At 37.1% G+C, this 15747-nt stretch overlaps 1 protein-coding gene across 1 annotated transcript in view; it reads left to right on the plus strand.

The window, feature by feature from the left end:
* The first annotated feature begins 7343 nt into the window (after positions 1 to 7343).
* Positions 7344 to 15747, plus strand: part of COL6A5 (collagen type VI alpha 5 chain) — a 116771-nt gene continuing 108367 nt past the window's right edge. Inside the window, exon 1 of the mRNA XM_010335823.3 lies at positions 7344 to 7498. The gene's annotated coding sequence lies outside the window, so the exon portion shown is untranslated. The remainder of the gene's footprint in view (positions 7499 to 15747) is intronic.

Raw genomic sequence — 15747 nt, forward strand, 5'->3', positions numbered from 1 at the left:
TTTCACAATGGTTGAATGAATATACACTCTCACCAACAGTGTAAAAGTGTTCCTTTTTCTCTGAAGCCTCACTAGCATCTGTTGCTTCTTAACTTTTTAATAATTTCTATTCTGACTGGCATGAGATGGTATCTCATTGTGTGTTTGATGTTTGTTTCTCTAATGATCAGTAATGTTGAGCTTCTTTTCATGTTTGCTGGCTGTATGAATGTCTTCTTTTGAGAAGTGTCTGTTTGTGTCCTTTGCCCACTTTTTAATGGGGTTGTTTGTTTTTTCTTGTAAATTTGTTTAAATTCCTTGTAGACTCTGGATATTAGATCTTTGTCAGATGGATAAATGGCAAACATTTTATTGCATTCTGTAGGTCATCTGTTTATTCTGATGATAGTTTTTATTTTGTTTTGTTTTTGCTCTTTAATTAGATCCCATTTGTCAATGTTTGCTTTTATTGCAATTGCTTTTGTTGTCTTCATAAAAACTTTGCCCCTGCCAATGTCCTGAATAATATTGCCTAGATTTTCTTCTAGGGTTTGTTTTTTTTTTTTGTTTTTTTTTTTCAAATAGTTTTGTGTATTACATTTAAGTCTTTAATCCATCTCGAGTTAATTTTTGCATAAGGTGCAAGGATGAGGTTCAGTTTCAATTTTCTGCATATGGCTAGCTAGTTCTCTCAGCACAATTTATTAAACAGGGAGTCTTTCCCCATTGCTTGTTTTCGTCAGGTTTGTTGAAGATCAGATAGTTGTAGGTGTGTGGTTTTATTTCTGGGTTCTCTATTCTGTTCCAGTTTATGTGTCTGTTCTTGTACCAGTACCATGCTGTTTTGGTTACTGTAGTCTTGTGGTATAGTTTGAAATTGGGTAGCATGATGCCTCCAGCTTTGTTCTTTCTACTTAGAATTGTCTTGGCTATTCAGGCTTTTGTTTTTGTTTCATATGAAGTTTTAAATAGGGTCTAATTTTATAAAGAAAGTCAACAGTAGTTTAATGGTAATAATATTGAATCAATAAATTCCTTTGGGCTGTATGGCCATTTTCACGATATTGATTCTTCCTATCCATGATCATGGAATGTTTTTGCATTTGTTTGTGTCTTCTCTGCTTTCTTTGAGCAGTGGTTTATAGTTCTCCTTAAAGAGGTCCTTCACTTCCCTTATTAGCTGTATTCCTAGGTATTTTATTCTCTTTGCAGCAATTGTGAATGGAAATTCATTTATGATTTTGCTCTCTGCTTGCCTGATGTTGGTGTATAGGAATGGTGGTGATTTTTGTACATTGAGTTTGTATCCTGAGACTTTGTTGAAATTGCTTATCAGCTTAAGAAGCTTTTGGGCTGAGATGATGGAGTTTTCTTGACATAGGATCATATTATCTGAATACAAAGATAATTTGATGTCTTCTCTCCTATTTGAATACGCTTTTTTCTTTCTCTTGTCTGATTGCCCTGGCGAGAACTTTCAATACCATGTTGAATAGGAGTGGTTAGAGAGGGCATCCTTGTCTTGTGTCAGTTTTCAAGGGGAATGCTTCCAGCTCTTACCCATTCAGAATGATATTGGCTGTGGTTTTGTCATATATGGCTCTTATTATTTCAAGATATGTTTCTTTAATACGTAGTTTTTTGAGAGTTTTTAACATGAAGTTATGTTGAATTTTATCAAAAACCTTTTCTGCATCTATTGAGATAATCATGGTTTGTTTTGTTTTGTTTTGTTTTGTTTGTCTTTAGTTCTGTTTATGTAGTCACTAACAGTTTAGTTGTATGTTTAAAAATACCTAAGAGAGTAACTGGATTGTTTGTAACACAAAAGAAAGATACTTGAGGTGATGGATACTCCATTTACCCTGATGCAACAATTACACATTGCATGTCTATACCAAAATATCTTAGGTACCTCATAAATATATACATCTACTATGTACCCACAAATTTAAGAAATATTTTTAAGAATTTTAGAATTGTCCCTCTGGGCTATTGAAAATAAAATTGAATTAAAAGGACTTCAACAGCTCCTTGGAAGTGTAAAATCTGAATCATGGCCTTTATTATTAAAACGTTCTTCATTTTTGTAAATTCTCACCCAAGTTTCTGGGTAATATTCACAGAAATTTTGTTTTATATTTTCTGAACATTTGGATTTGAGAAGCATTTGGAATCTTTTTACAAAATCTTTTCTAATAAGGACAGCACAACAAAAAAGTCTTAATTCTCCATTAAAAACATTTTGCAGACGTATGTGATGGCCAAAACGCCAACTCTCACTGACTTATCCACATTTCTCTTTCTGATTGTTTCTTGTCTTGCTTTTCCTTTTAGGGAATGAATGCAGCCCAGCACCAAAATTTCAGGTGTATGCAGCTGGAATAATTACAGTGAGCATCAAGTCAGGACATCTTGCCAATGTATCACTTAGTAGTTGGATGTATACAGTAGTATTAACATTGAGGACTTGAAATTTCTTTTTACTTAATATCCTTCAGGGACACATTTACAGAATTTCAAGCTTATGCTTGACAGATGTTTGGTGGTTCAGGAAGGAATGATTAAAAATTCAGATATATAAACAGAGATCTTAGTCACACAATAATAAATCACACAAGAATTAAGTTTCCCAAGAGGACCAAGTAAAATCAGCAGAAAAGGACCCAGAGCATTTGGCATTTCTTTTTTTTTTTTTTTTTTTTTTTTTTTTGAGATGGAGTCTTGCTCTGTTACCCAGGCTGGAGTGCTGTGGCACAATCTTGGCTCACTGCAACCTCCACCTCCCAGGTTCAAGTGATTCTCCTGCCTCAGCCTCCTGAGTAGCTGGAACTACAGGCACACGCCACCATGCCTGTAATATTTTGTATTTTTAGTAGAGGTGGGGTTTCACTGTGTTAGCCAGGATGGTCTCCATCTGCTGACCTCATGATCCGTCCACCTCAGCCTCCCAAAGTGCTGGGATTACAGGCATGAGCCACTGCGCCTAGCTTGGGATTTCTTCAACATCTTTTACTTGCTTATATATAAATCCCTAAGTCTACATTGGTTTTTCTGGATTCTTGACATCCAAGCAAGTGTTTATTTGTTAGGCAGCAATAATAATAAACAGGATATTTTCAAAGGTAGAAGTAGCAGTTACAGGATTCACATAATGGAGGTGATTTCAATGGAAAGACCTATTCATAACAAGGGCAAAATGAACGGGCACTGTGGTTTGTTAATGAGGGTTTTGTACATTTGAGTATGTGAATCAATTCTTTGAACTAGGGTTGCTCAACTCTACCTGCTCAAATGAATCAAGCCTGGAGCCTAAAAATATCCCAATTTCTGGCACCATTCCCCAGATATTCTGATATAATTGGCCTTAGGTTGGGCCTATACATAATGCATTTTTTGAAAAAACTCTCTATTGACTTTGAGGCACAATCCGTTAGAAACTATAATGTCAAGCCTGACCTTATCAAAACCTAATAAAACAAAAGCCAGGAAACAGGTTCAGAACCCATCAGACTATAGTGGCTCCTTTAAGATTTATCTTACACCAGCGAATTAGCCTTAACCATTTCTTACATTATTAATTTTAATATCGCAACAGCATTGGTTTGAGGCATTGCATATTTTTTGAAACTTGTGCTACTCCTAAAAGCCCTCCTTGGTGACTTGATGTACTGAGAACTTGTCCATTTGCTTAGCAGTGCGTGTTGAGCCTTGTATGTGGTGTGTATTTAAGTATGCGGCTTCATTCATTGAGTGGGACATGAGATATTCTGAAGTTTCCTGTAGTTAGCTCTTCATTGCAAAGGGAAACAGATATTATTACTGTTTACTTTTCCTACCGTGGTGCCCTTTTATTTTTAAGTTACTTCAGGACGGTTCTGAGATACCAAAATGAGTAAGATACGGTTTCACTAATGCAACCAAGATTAACTAGGTGAATAGTAATTATATTTTATTGAATGAAACATAGCTTAATTAGATTAGGCCAAGGAGGGCTATTTCCTCACTAATGTGCACACCTTCGGTAAGGACAAAGTATTAAAGATAACTAGAACTTGCAATTCTAACACTCCCTGAAGCTCTCTGTCTCTCTTTTCTGCATGTCAGCTCTGATCTGTAGACTGTTTTTCACAATGACTGGAATGTGGCTTCCATCAGCCTTCAGAGTCACATTTATCTTCTGAGGAATGGAAACTCGGGTTTTTTGAACCCAGGATCCTAGAGTGACTGGCCAGATTTGGGTCAAGGGCATCCCCAAAGAACTGTGGTTAGGGATGTGAGACCCTGACAAAATAGCATTTGTCTTTGGATTATAGAGATAGAATAAATGTTTCCTAGGAGGGGGAAGGGAATGTTCCTTTGGGAATTTAAAAAAAAAAAAAAAAAGGCAGATATCCAGTACAGACAGTACAGACATTGCTTTCTGGTTCTAATTGCTGTTGGAGGTGGAGGGTTTCTCCTCAAGAGACATGGCTCCCTAGTCTTGCAGAGTTGAACTTAGGACTTTTTCAGACCCACCTCTCACGTCACCCTCTCATTAACCTTAATTAACTCTGCTACCCCCAACCACCCACACTGGTGGCTTCACCTTCCACTGTGATGCTACAACATGAAGTAATAGGCCATGATTACAGTGTGCTGCCAACTGCTGAGTTTCCCAGAAGACCCTCAGAAAAACCTGTTGACCCAACTTACTGCAGTAAACGTAAACGCAATATTGACCGTCTTAGTAGTGTCTCAGAAAGGAACTCAGGGAGGATATTTATAGGGTTTAGGTCCTAGATTGGGTGAATTTCAGGTGGGTTTTGCAAGACAGAAAATTCTTTGGGTTTGGCAAAGTTCATGACATAATAGCTTTGAACTGTTGCCCACAGGGAGATGAAGGAGTTGAAGCAAGTCTTCTAGAGCAAGCTGATGATAAAGATAAGTAAGCCACTTTGGTTAGTCATAGCCCTGTCCATTAGGAGCAGGTATTTCTTAAAGCAAGTAGCTAAGTCATTTTTGATTATTTTCAGCACAGCTTAACAGAGAGAAAATAAAGCATACTATATTCCAGAATTATTTAATACACAGAGAGGAAAGTATTTGGCTTCAGTTATCAATAATGCATTTTAATTGTTAATTTTTTATCTGTTGGTATATAGGCATGACCAAGGGACATTGAGTCACATGTAAGAAAAATGTTATTTTCTCTTTTAATAATTCTGAATGCATCAATGAGAAAGTTAATTGTATTTCCATTTAAATCAGCTCACATCCAAAATCATCTTGCATATTTCTGATAGTAGGATTTTCACATTTTCAGACGTACCATCAATATTTCCCAGTGGGAATCCACGAGTGCAGGGTAGAGTAGAATTTGCTACCTCTTACTCCGATGTTATCTCCTTATTTAAAACAGCCACAGAAAACAGACTGTGAAGGTTGGATTAACAAAAGGCAAATATAAATCATGATGAAGGCTGAAAAAAAATATATATTTCCATACTTTTGAAATTCTGGATTTTTTTTTCTTTTATTCAATATCTTTTGTAGAGAAAATGGTAAGTGAAACTCCAGTCAGATAAAGTAATGTAAGTCCAATTGTATTCTATTCTGTTAGGAAATTGAAAAGTTGGCACTTTCAGTGTCTGAATTCCTTCAAATGTGAAGCTCCAAACTTCTACTTTCTGAAATAAATTAAGTTAATGCATCCTTAATAGAATAAATGCAATTCTCAATAGCGAATAAGTTTCACATTATAATTTCTTTAGGAAAAACTTGTTCCAATTTTATAAGCAGAAGAAAGGAAAGAAAATGCTGCAATCTGTGGAAAAAGTTGTAGATTCCTGGAGCCACTCTTACTTCATGATTGTGAAAGTTAAATCATAATTTTATTGCAAGTAAAAAGCATTCTGCAATAATACTTTCTAGAGAAGTTTCTAAACAACAAAAGAACCACCAAAAACACAAACCCACAACTTCTTTTTGGCTTCTGTACTATATTACCGTAATTGTGAAGAAAAACCCCACCCTTCTCCTGAAGTATAAAGTAGGCCTCCTTTCTCCCTTGGGGTATTACTCTTGGTTGGGAAAGAATATCTCAATTAATAAATCTTTACACACTGAGGGTATGTGGACCGTAACAAAGTTTTGGCCTGGGTGGGACATGAATGTGAGTTAGATGTATATTACTCTAGCTTCTTGATATTCTAGCCCATAGAATCTCTCTGTGCTTCTCTCTGGTGATGAATGGCACATTTTCTGTTAAACCTGGACAGATCTGACACTCATTGATACTGAAGGGTGAGTCTTAGCATTCAAATCTGGGATTTCAGGATGTTCTGTGCAGAACACCCCATAACCTTGACTATTCCAAGTAGATTCAAAGTAGATAAAATGCACGTGTTTTTGTTTTATTTTGTTTTGTTTTGAGAAAAACCATTTTCAACTTGCCTCATTTTTTTCTTATTCATGAAAAACAAAACAGGAAAAGTTTTCGGTTTACACATATTTGTGTTCTCTTTGTTAAAAAAAAAAATTAAATAATAAATGGAGAAAATCCTGACAGTTCTCATTACACTTCCCTCTCTTCATTCTTCCAACCCCATTCTTTTAAGACATGCTTTGAAACTTCCTAGTTAACTTCAGAAGCAATCCCGGAATTGGGTTCTTGCCAAACAAGGGGGAGCTCCCATCTCTCACGTTTCCTGTTGACATTTTAATAAACTTTCCTCAGTGTAAGTAATTGTAATGTATCTCTTCACAGACAGTCTGAAGAAGCTGGCAGGCTGAAGCAATGGATTGATTGAATTCAACCACTCAAGCTAGGAGTACCTTTACTGGCAGGTGATATACATGCATGCAATACAAAATCTCAACCTGAGTACATGTCCATGCAAACCAAACAAAAGTAAACTATGCACGTAAACATAGTCTATGCTTTCCAAGTTGTTCACTATGACTCCGTTTCCCCACCCTGCCCTTTCTAGAAGTTGCTGGGTAAAACCGCTGCCTTTAGCATCAAGAGTGCGTTGCTTTCTCTCTGATCGGGCTTCCTCCAGGACTTCGCACCTCTTTGGGCATTTTCACTGGTTCTCTGCAGGCTGCCTCTGAGGAATTGGGAACTTTGGAACCAAATGGCGAGTCCTCTGCCTAAGTAGTGGAAGTGACCGCAGCTCCGTTGCCAGCAAAGATTGCCCTTGGTTTCTGAGAAATTTTGACTTCCCAAGTTTATTTGGCCTCCGGCGGCTTCTCTGAAACAAAGCCAACAAACAGCTGGAGCGTCTCTGGACACTCACATTGAAACCTGTGAAGAATTAAAAGCCCCAGGAAAGAGCCAGGCCCCCGGCACGGGTCAGCGCCGGCTTAAAAGAGCCTCGCAGTGCACGCGGCGCTCGCTCGGGGCCCCCACCTGCGGCGGGCCACGCGGACCAGGGTTTCCGGCGCGCGCTCCTTCCAGGCGCTCGGGGCAGCCCCCTCTGGAGAGCTGGGGGCGGTTTCCAGGGTCCTCAGTGTCCCCTGACCCCGGGAGAGCTGGGTGAGTATGGGGTGCGGGGACGTGGGGCTTGAGGCAGGCGGGGAGGAAACGTCAGGGAAGCAGATGTGAGAAGAGGAAATCATCTTTCTGGGGATTTGCACCTGTTGACGGCCCCAGATCTGGACTTGCAGGCGTTTTACGGATGGTTGAGACAGGTTCTGAAAGGATAGACTCCGAATTCGAAAGGACCTTAGAGCAGTGCTGCCGGTAGTGTGGTGCAAGGACTGATTAGCATCGCCTTCCCCTAGAAACTCGTTAGAAATGCAGATTTGCAGACCCCACCCAAACGCTGCCAAACCAGAGTCTCTGGGAATGTGGATAAGGAATGTGTATTTTAACAAATCCTCCGTGGGTTTCGGATGCAGCTCAAGTTAGAGAACCACTGTCTTAGAGGTCATTTAGTCCTACATTTGAGCCCCTAACCCCAATGCAGGAACCCCCAAATAAACAGCAATGGGTGTGTAGGCAATGTGCCAAAGGCATTAGATACTGGGGTGTATTCGGGTATAAAAAGAACTTTTAAACACTCATGGTTTGTGGGAATTCTATTCTGTTCCAAACTAAACTGTGATGTTTGAGATTTCCTGAGAACAGCACTCAGAGCTTCGACAAATATTTCTGAGTTTGTACTGTGTGCAAGTCTCCAGGTACGGTTCTTTCAAAGTGCTCGAGGGAGTTTTGTACTCTCAAGATCCCCAAACTGGTAGCATGTTATTTCTTTTACCAGAATCTTCATAAGTTGATGTAGTGCTTTATAAGTCACATGTGTTTTTTTTTGTTTGTTTTTTGTTTTTTTTGTTTTTGGTTTTGGTTTTTTTTTTTTTTTTTTGGCATTCGACTGCTTGTTCTGAAATTAAGCGTTGTTGTTAACTCAGGGTGTCGCGCTAGGTATCTGGGAAGAGATATATTTACTTTGTGAATTCTGAAAAAAAAAATCTTTAAGAAAAATTCACACTGCAAGACTTCCCTCCCCCCATTTTTTCTATTTAAGTTTAGAGTGCTACAATTTACAAATAGAATAAGTAGGAATCTTGAGGTTTCATATTAATTAAAATAGAGAAGATAATTCCCAAGTTTCTAAATAGCTCCTTCAGATGAGGCAGGCTCTTCATCACCGCTGAGAACCTGAGCCATTACTCTTTGATGATGAAGGCTTTATGAATGGTTTTGTGTTATTCTCCTTTCAGTGGCTTAACTTAAATATGAAGTCTAAATCCACTACTGACTTATTTGGAGACTCTGGAGCAAATTGATTTGCAGATATTTCTCAGTTTTTCCTTTTCTTCAGTGGATGGGGGTACAGGATGTAAGGTTTTGATAGGGTACTTGTTAACATTATCTTAAAATAGGTCCCTGGAGGTCCCTGGAGATCCCTGTGTAGTTATAGATATTGAACTATTACTAATATGTTAAAGCATAGAAAACATTCAATTCCATGATTTTATATTTAATTATGTACGTATGTCTTAAGTTAAAACATCTAAAAGGCTTTTTCACATATTTCAAAAGCTAATAACCTCTCTGTTTGAAAACAACTTTGGAAATGTCAGTAAAATTGGGAGCCACTGCTAGCAATGCTATGAACCCATGAAAATAAAGTTTGCCACTGTAAATATTTCCCCATCTTGGATCATAGCTACATGCAGAAATTGTTCGTAAGTATTCGACGAGCATATGCTTAGCATCCATCTATGATGAAGTGTAAGGCTGACAACATATGTCTTGTTTGATGATATTTCATGTTGTGATTTTTTCCTCCCTGAATTTCAAATCACCTTCCGAAAGGGAAGAAATTTCAACCCTGGAACATAGACCCAGAATCCTCTAGGTCTGACAGTGGAGGGCACAAATTCGTTGGGAATGTGTGCTTTTCTTCGTATTGCAGTATTACAGTTTGCTCTGATGATGCCCCTGTCAATCTTGTAGGATCTCAGATCCAGTGTACCCTGGGCAAGTGCAAAGGAAGAAGAGTTGGACACTGAGCAAAGTTGGGACCTAAGAGAAAATGAGATGCATGCCTACTTTATGAGGAAGGGCTGGCTGGTGGTGCGGTGCCAGCTGCAAACATTTTTGTCACCCTGTCAATCCCTGGTGCTTTGTGGTATGACCCTAAATTCCGACGGCCTATTCCCTGTAACACACATGCAATCCACTACCCTCAACGATTGCCACTTGCCATTCTCCAAGGAACCATTCTTACTTTTTTTAAAGTTTACTTTAAGTTCCGGGATACAAGTGCTGAACGTGCAGGTTTGTAACGTAGGTATGCATGTGCCACGGTGTTTTGCTGCACCTATAATCCCATCATCTAGATTTTAAGCCCCACATACTTTAGGTATTTGTCCTAATGCTCTCCTTCCCTTTCCCCCCATCTCCCTGGCAGGCCCCAGTGTGTGAGGTTCCCCTCCCTGTGTCGATGTGTTCTCATTGTTCAACTCCCACTTAGGCGGTGTTTGGTTTTCTTTTCCTGTGTTAATTTGCTGAGGATGATGGATTCCAGCTTTATCCATGTCCCTGCAAAGGACGTGAACTCCTTTGATGAGGCAATGTACTTAGCTATAAAAGCACATCTGCAAACATGAACATGAACTCATTCTTTTTCACGGCCGCATAGTATTCCGTGGTGTATACATGCCACATTTTCCTTATCCAGTCTATCATTGATGGGCATTTGAGTTGATTCTAAGTCTTTGCTATTGTGAATAATGCTGTAATAAACATACATGTGCATGAGTCTTTATAGCAGAATGATTTATAATCCTTTGGGTATATACCCAGTAATGAGATTACTGAGTCAAATGGCATTTCTGGTTCTAGATTCTTGAGGAATTGCCACACTGTCTTCCACAGTGGTCGAACTAATTTACACTCCCACCAACAGTGTAACAGTGTTCCTATTTCTCCACATCCTCTCCAGCATCTGTTGTTTCCTGACTTTTTAATGATCGCCATTCTAATTGGCGTGAGATGGTATCTCATTGTGATTTTGATTTGCATTTCTCTAATGATCAGTGATGATGAGCTTTTTATTCACCTGTTTTTTGGCCACATAAATGTCTTCTTTTGAGAATTGTCTGTTCATATCCTTAGACTGCTTTTTGATGGAGCTGTTTGTTTTTTTCTTGTAAATTTGTTTAAGTTCAAGGAACCATTCTTGTCCTGTATTCATGTTGCAGATTTCTAGTTGCCCTACCCAATATTCTAATACTCCCTCTTTGAGTTCTCATCCATCAAGCCACTCTTTGGGATGATACTGTAACTCAAGAGTTGGTCTCTGAAAGGCCAATGTAATGTTCCACATTATTTGATTGTCTCAGGTGACACCTCAAACCTTCTCTCTTAAGATAAAATAAGTCACCTGATTAATTAATTATTATTTTGGAAAATAATAGGAAAAATGAAAAGAATGGAATAATGGAATTAGAGCTTTAGAAAGGCAGTGTAGTGCAATGGAAGAATACCATCTTTTTAGAGACTGCAAGCCCTTGAGCAAGGTATGCTAACTCTTTGAGCCTTAGTTTCTTCATCTGTGGTTTGGGTATAATTACTGTATAGCTAACTTAGAGAACTGAAGTGAGAATTAGAAATTATTATGTAAAATGCTTTGCACATAGTATGTATTAAATGTATTCTAGTAGTTATGATTATTGTAATTTTGTAGCTAATCACCTAGGCCAGTGTTTTGTTTAATAACCAGGAAACGGTCAAAAATCTAAGTAAATAATAATGTAATAATCTAGGATACATAAAAACATTGCCTAAGAAGAGTATTGCAGTATCTTTTTAATTAATAGATAATCTAATTTATAATTTTCTTATATTTTAATCACCAATTATTTATTTACATATGAATATTGCTAAGTGCCTTACATGTGTATTCTTGTGCATGTTAAATATCTTTAGATTATGTGAGTTATGATTATATTCAGCTGCAAGTAATAGCAGACCTCAAAACTGGCTTAAACAAGTCATACGCTAATATTTTCCTTGTGTAAAACAAGTCCACAGGTAGGCAGCACATGGTTATTAGTAGCCCAGGCTTCTTTCTACCTTTCTATTCTACCTTTTTACCTTTTTGTCATGGGGATCCTATTTGTAAGATTGTCTTATAATCCCAAGATGGCAGTTGGAGCTCTAGATGTTATATCTGTATTTCATATAGTAAGAAGGAATGGGGATGGTGCAAAAATATCCACTTTCCTGCTGGGTCACCCATCTCCTGCATATGTCTCACTGGCTAACCTTAGCTACAAAGGAGCTTTGGAGATGTTATTATAGCTGAGTACACTGCCTCATCAATCAACACAGGAGTTCTGTTAAAATAGAAGGGAGAATCGGGAGTATTAGAATGTTGAGCAGGCAACTAGAAATCTGCAACGTGGATGCAGGACAAGAATGGTTCTTTGGAAAATGGGAAGTGGCGATGTTTGTGGATAGCAGGTAGTAGAGTGTGTATGCTGGAGACTGGCAGATTGTAGAGAGAAAGTGATAATAACAAGCTTCTTGGCAACTGGATTGTTTGAGAAGTACTTTGGGTGTGAAATTAGAATAAAAATGATCTATCTAGATCTTAAAGCAGTTTACGTAAATGACTATATTTCAATCCCACAGTAATCTTGAGAATTTGTAAGAAAAGGTAGATGTGTTTATTACTATTTCATTCATGACCAAGTTGAGGCTCAGAATGATAACACTTGCCAAAGACCACATGCCCAGTTAGTACAGAGCTACCGTAGACCTTAGTTCTTCTGACAACTAGTGCATTTCCTTAGTAGAAAAGGGCCAAGTTGTAGAAGTGAGATAGGGAAGATAACTTTATGCACTTCATTTTAACCATTGTGATATTATTTTCCAAAAATTATTTGGACAGAAGGAAATAACATAATCAAACTTTGCAAACAGCAGGGTAATGATTTAAGAGCCCATCTACCTTGGTTCAAATCAGCATTTCACTACTAGCTTGGGTAGGGTAGGGTGGTTGATATCGCTTTCTTATGTGAAATTAACTAATAGTACTTGCCTCACAGAGAAGTTGGTAAAGATAAAAAAGCAAAGTATGGTGAATGGAACATAATAAGAAACATATAAGTTCTTGCTGTTCCAGGTAGACTATAAATAAGAGAATCAAGTGGAAATTATGAAACATAATGTTAATTAAGAGAGCAGACTACAAAATACATCCAGAAAAAAATGGAAAGCTTTTTTATGAAGTAGCAATGAGCAGTTAGAAGTATAATGAGAGGAACATTTCTATTTTCAATAGCAATAAACTACAAAATAGCCAAGAACATGAATATGAAATACATAGGAACACTTCCTTTTGGATATGTCTCTCCTCAACTTTATTCCTCCCACAAACACATATCCAAAGACTACACAGAAAACCCAACAGGACCAGTATGAGTCTTACGCAAAAATAATTACACAAAGAAAAGAAGCATTTGTTACATGCAAAATAAAGATCAAGAATTGTTTCAGCCAACAAAACTCCAAACTTGAGGCATTAGACAACACAGTTCTGTAAATCAAGAGCTCAAAGAAATGCAAGAGAATGAGAAGCAAAGCCAAGAAGAGTCCAGAAGGAAAATAAAACCATTACAAAACGAAAACCTAAATTAGAAGCAGCAGATAAGTAAATCTTGTGAAAAATAGAGTTTTGATTTAGAGGACAGCTTTGGGGAAAAAAAAATCACATAGAATGCAGACTACAAGGACAAAGAAAGTTAAGTGGTAAGAAAGTATAATAATAATGAAAAATAGACAACAGAAAAACAGCAAAGGGCTAAGTAAAATTTCTGAAAAAAAGGAACTGAAAATAAATATAAAACATTTATTTATTTGCTCTCAAACTATCATTAATTTCAAGATGCACCACTGATATAAAAATTAATTTTAGAGGAATAGAAGAATACCATATTAAATGAATGTATCACTTATATTTATAGTGTGAAAAAGATTAAAATGTGAAAAAATATGCATCTTTTAATTAAAGAAATGTAGAATTAGATGAAAGCCTTTCCATAGTAAAACGACATCTGAATTGACAGATCAAAAGTCTCACCATGTTCTGGATGAGGGAAGAAAAGAGAGAGAAGGAGAGAAAGCAAGAAAAGTGAGAAAACAAGTAAAGTGAAAAAGAAAGAAAGGAAAAGAAGAAAGAAAAAGAGAAAGAAAGGGAAAGGAAGAAAGGAAGGAAGGAAAAAGGGAGGGAGGGAGGGAAGGAAGGAAGGAAAGAAGATAGATTAGCATCGCGATATTTAAGGATAAATGAGAAAATATCCAAGCAGGAAAAGAAAAAATAAATTATGCTAGCTGCATAAATTAACTCAGCAACATCAGATTCCAGAAGAGAATGAAAGTAGATTCCAATTAATATAAGGACCTTAAAGGGAAAAGGAAATGCATGGGATCCAAGATTTCTATAGCCACATTCTGTATGTGGCTTGCGTTATATTTCTATTGTACAGCAGTGATTTAGATTGATCTAGACAGCAAGTTGAAAAAATGTCAGATACATTATTGGGTATGCAAAACCTCATTACGTAGAATCCAATCCCTCCTAATTAAAGTGTTTTTTGAGGACCAACATTTTCTAGGGGCCTATTAAATATGCAGAACTTAGAGCTCATTCCAGAGCTGCTGAATCAAGACTACATTTTAATAAGATGCTCAGGTAATTCATGTACACATTCTTAGTTAACTACTTCCTAAAAGAGCTACTTCCTGGAAGTACTCCTTGAGGAGTCGTCTAGCTCACAGCTTCCCAGCTGGTGTGCTTTTAAGAACTATGATAGGCTGAGACATTGATCGCTTTAGCCTGGGACTCTGGGATGGAAAGCCATGGGCTAAGGACCTCAAGAATATTGTCATTTTGTGTTCCATGATCTATGGCTGTGCTATCCAGTATGGTAGCCACTCACCATATTGGCTACTGACCATTTGAAATGTGGCTAGACTGAGTTGAGATGTGCTATAGCATTAAAATACACAGCAGATTCTGAGGACTTAGTATGGGGGGGGGGAAAGGAAAATATCTCAATAACTTTTATATTGGTTATGCAATGAAACTGTAATACTTTAGATATATTGGATTAAGTAAAAAATATTTTCAATTAATTTCATCTTTTTTTTTTTTACTTTTGTTGATGTGCTACCAAAAAATTTAAAATTCCGTACACAGTTTGCATTGTGTTTCTACCCGGTGGTGCTGATCTGGATTGCTTTAGATGGCAAAAAGAGGAATCAAAATTAAGAACGTGGAATACGTACAAACTGGTATTGCACATTAATTCAATTTAAACTTAAAAATAAACTTGAAATAACTGTGGTATATAATCACAAAGCAAGAATTACACTTCTTGAAAGAAGAGCTACAGTATAAAAATTGCTGAAGTTTAAAAGATAATTTCATGATAATAGATTGAGAGATTTCTTTTGCTCCTATAAAATGCAAACAAAAAAAGAAGAGAAAGGAAATGTTAAGCAGACTAATTTTATCTTTCATAGGTGGGAGTTATCGATATTATTTTATTTGTTAAGTTGATAAATTTGGAAATATAAGTTAAAATGTTTTATTTATAAATTATTTTACTCATTTACCCTGAGTAAAAATTTGATATCTCTCTCTCTCTCTCTCTCTCTCTCTCTCTCTCTCTCTCTCTCCTCCCTCCCTCCCTCTCTCCCTCCCTCTCTCCATATATGTCTCAAATTTTTACTTAGGGTAAATCAGTAAAATTTTACATATAGATATTATGTATATATGCACACACATACACACAACACACACACACACATACACACACACTTAGGGTAAACTAGTAAAATAATATGTATATATACACACAGACACATAAAGTTAATGATTAATGAAAGGGAAATAAAAAATGAAACGTGATAAGGCAAAAGAAATTAAAAGAAATAGCAGTAGAAAGTGAATAATATTTTTCATTCATTTTATTGTGAGAGGATCCTGTAAAGCCAAAGTGTGCAGCACCCACAGAAGTCCTAGGTGGTTCTGTACCCACACTTGATTGTTTAGATATTTTCTGTGGCTGCTTTTGCAAGGGCAAAATTGAGTAGCCTATTTGTCCTGGAGACGATCTGGCCTACAAAACCTGAAATATTTTCTTACTTTTTCTTCACAGAAAAGTTTAGCATAGTATATTAGCACTTGTGATGTTACAGAAAGGTATCTTTTTGAACTGGATTTTATTTATAGTTATTTACTTCCACCTAGACTATTAATTTTC

Source organism: Saimiri boliviensis, chromosome 9 (genome assembly GCF_048565385.1).
Source record: "Saimiri boliviensis isolate mSaiBol1 chromosome 9, mSaiBol1.pri, whole genome shotgun sequence".
NCBI lineage: Eukaryota > Metazoa > Chordata > Mammalia > Primates > Cebidae > Saimiri > Saimiri boliviensis.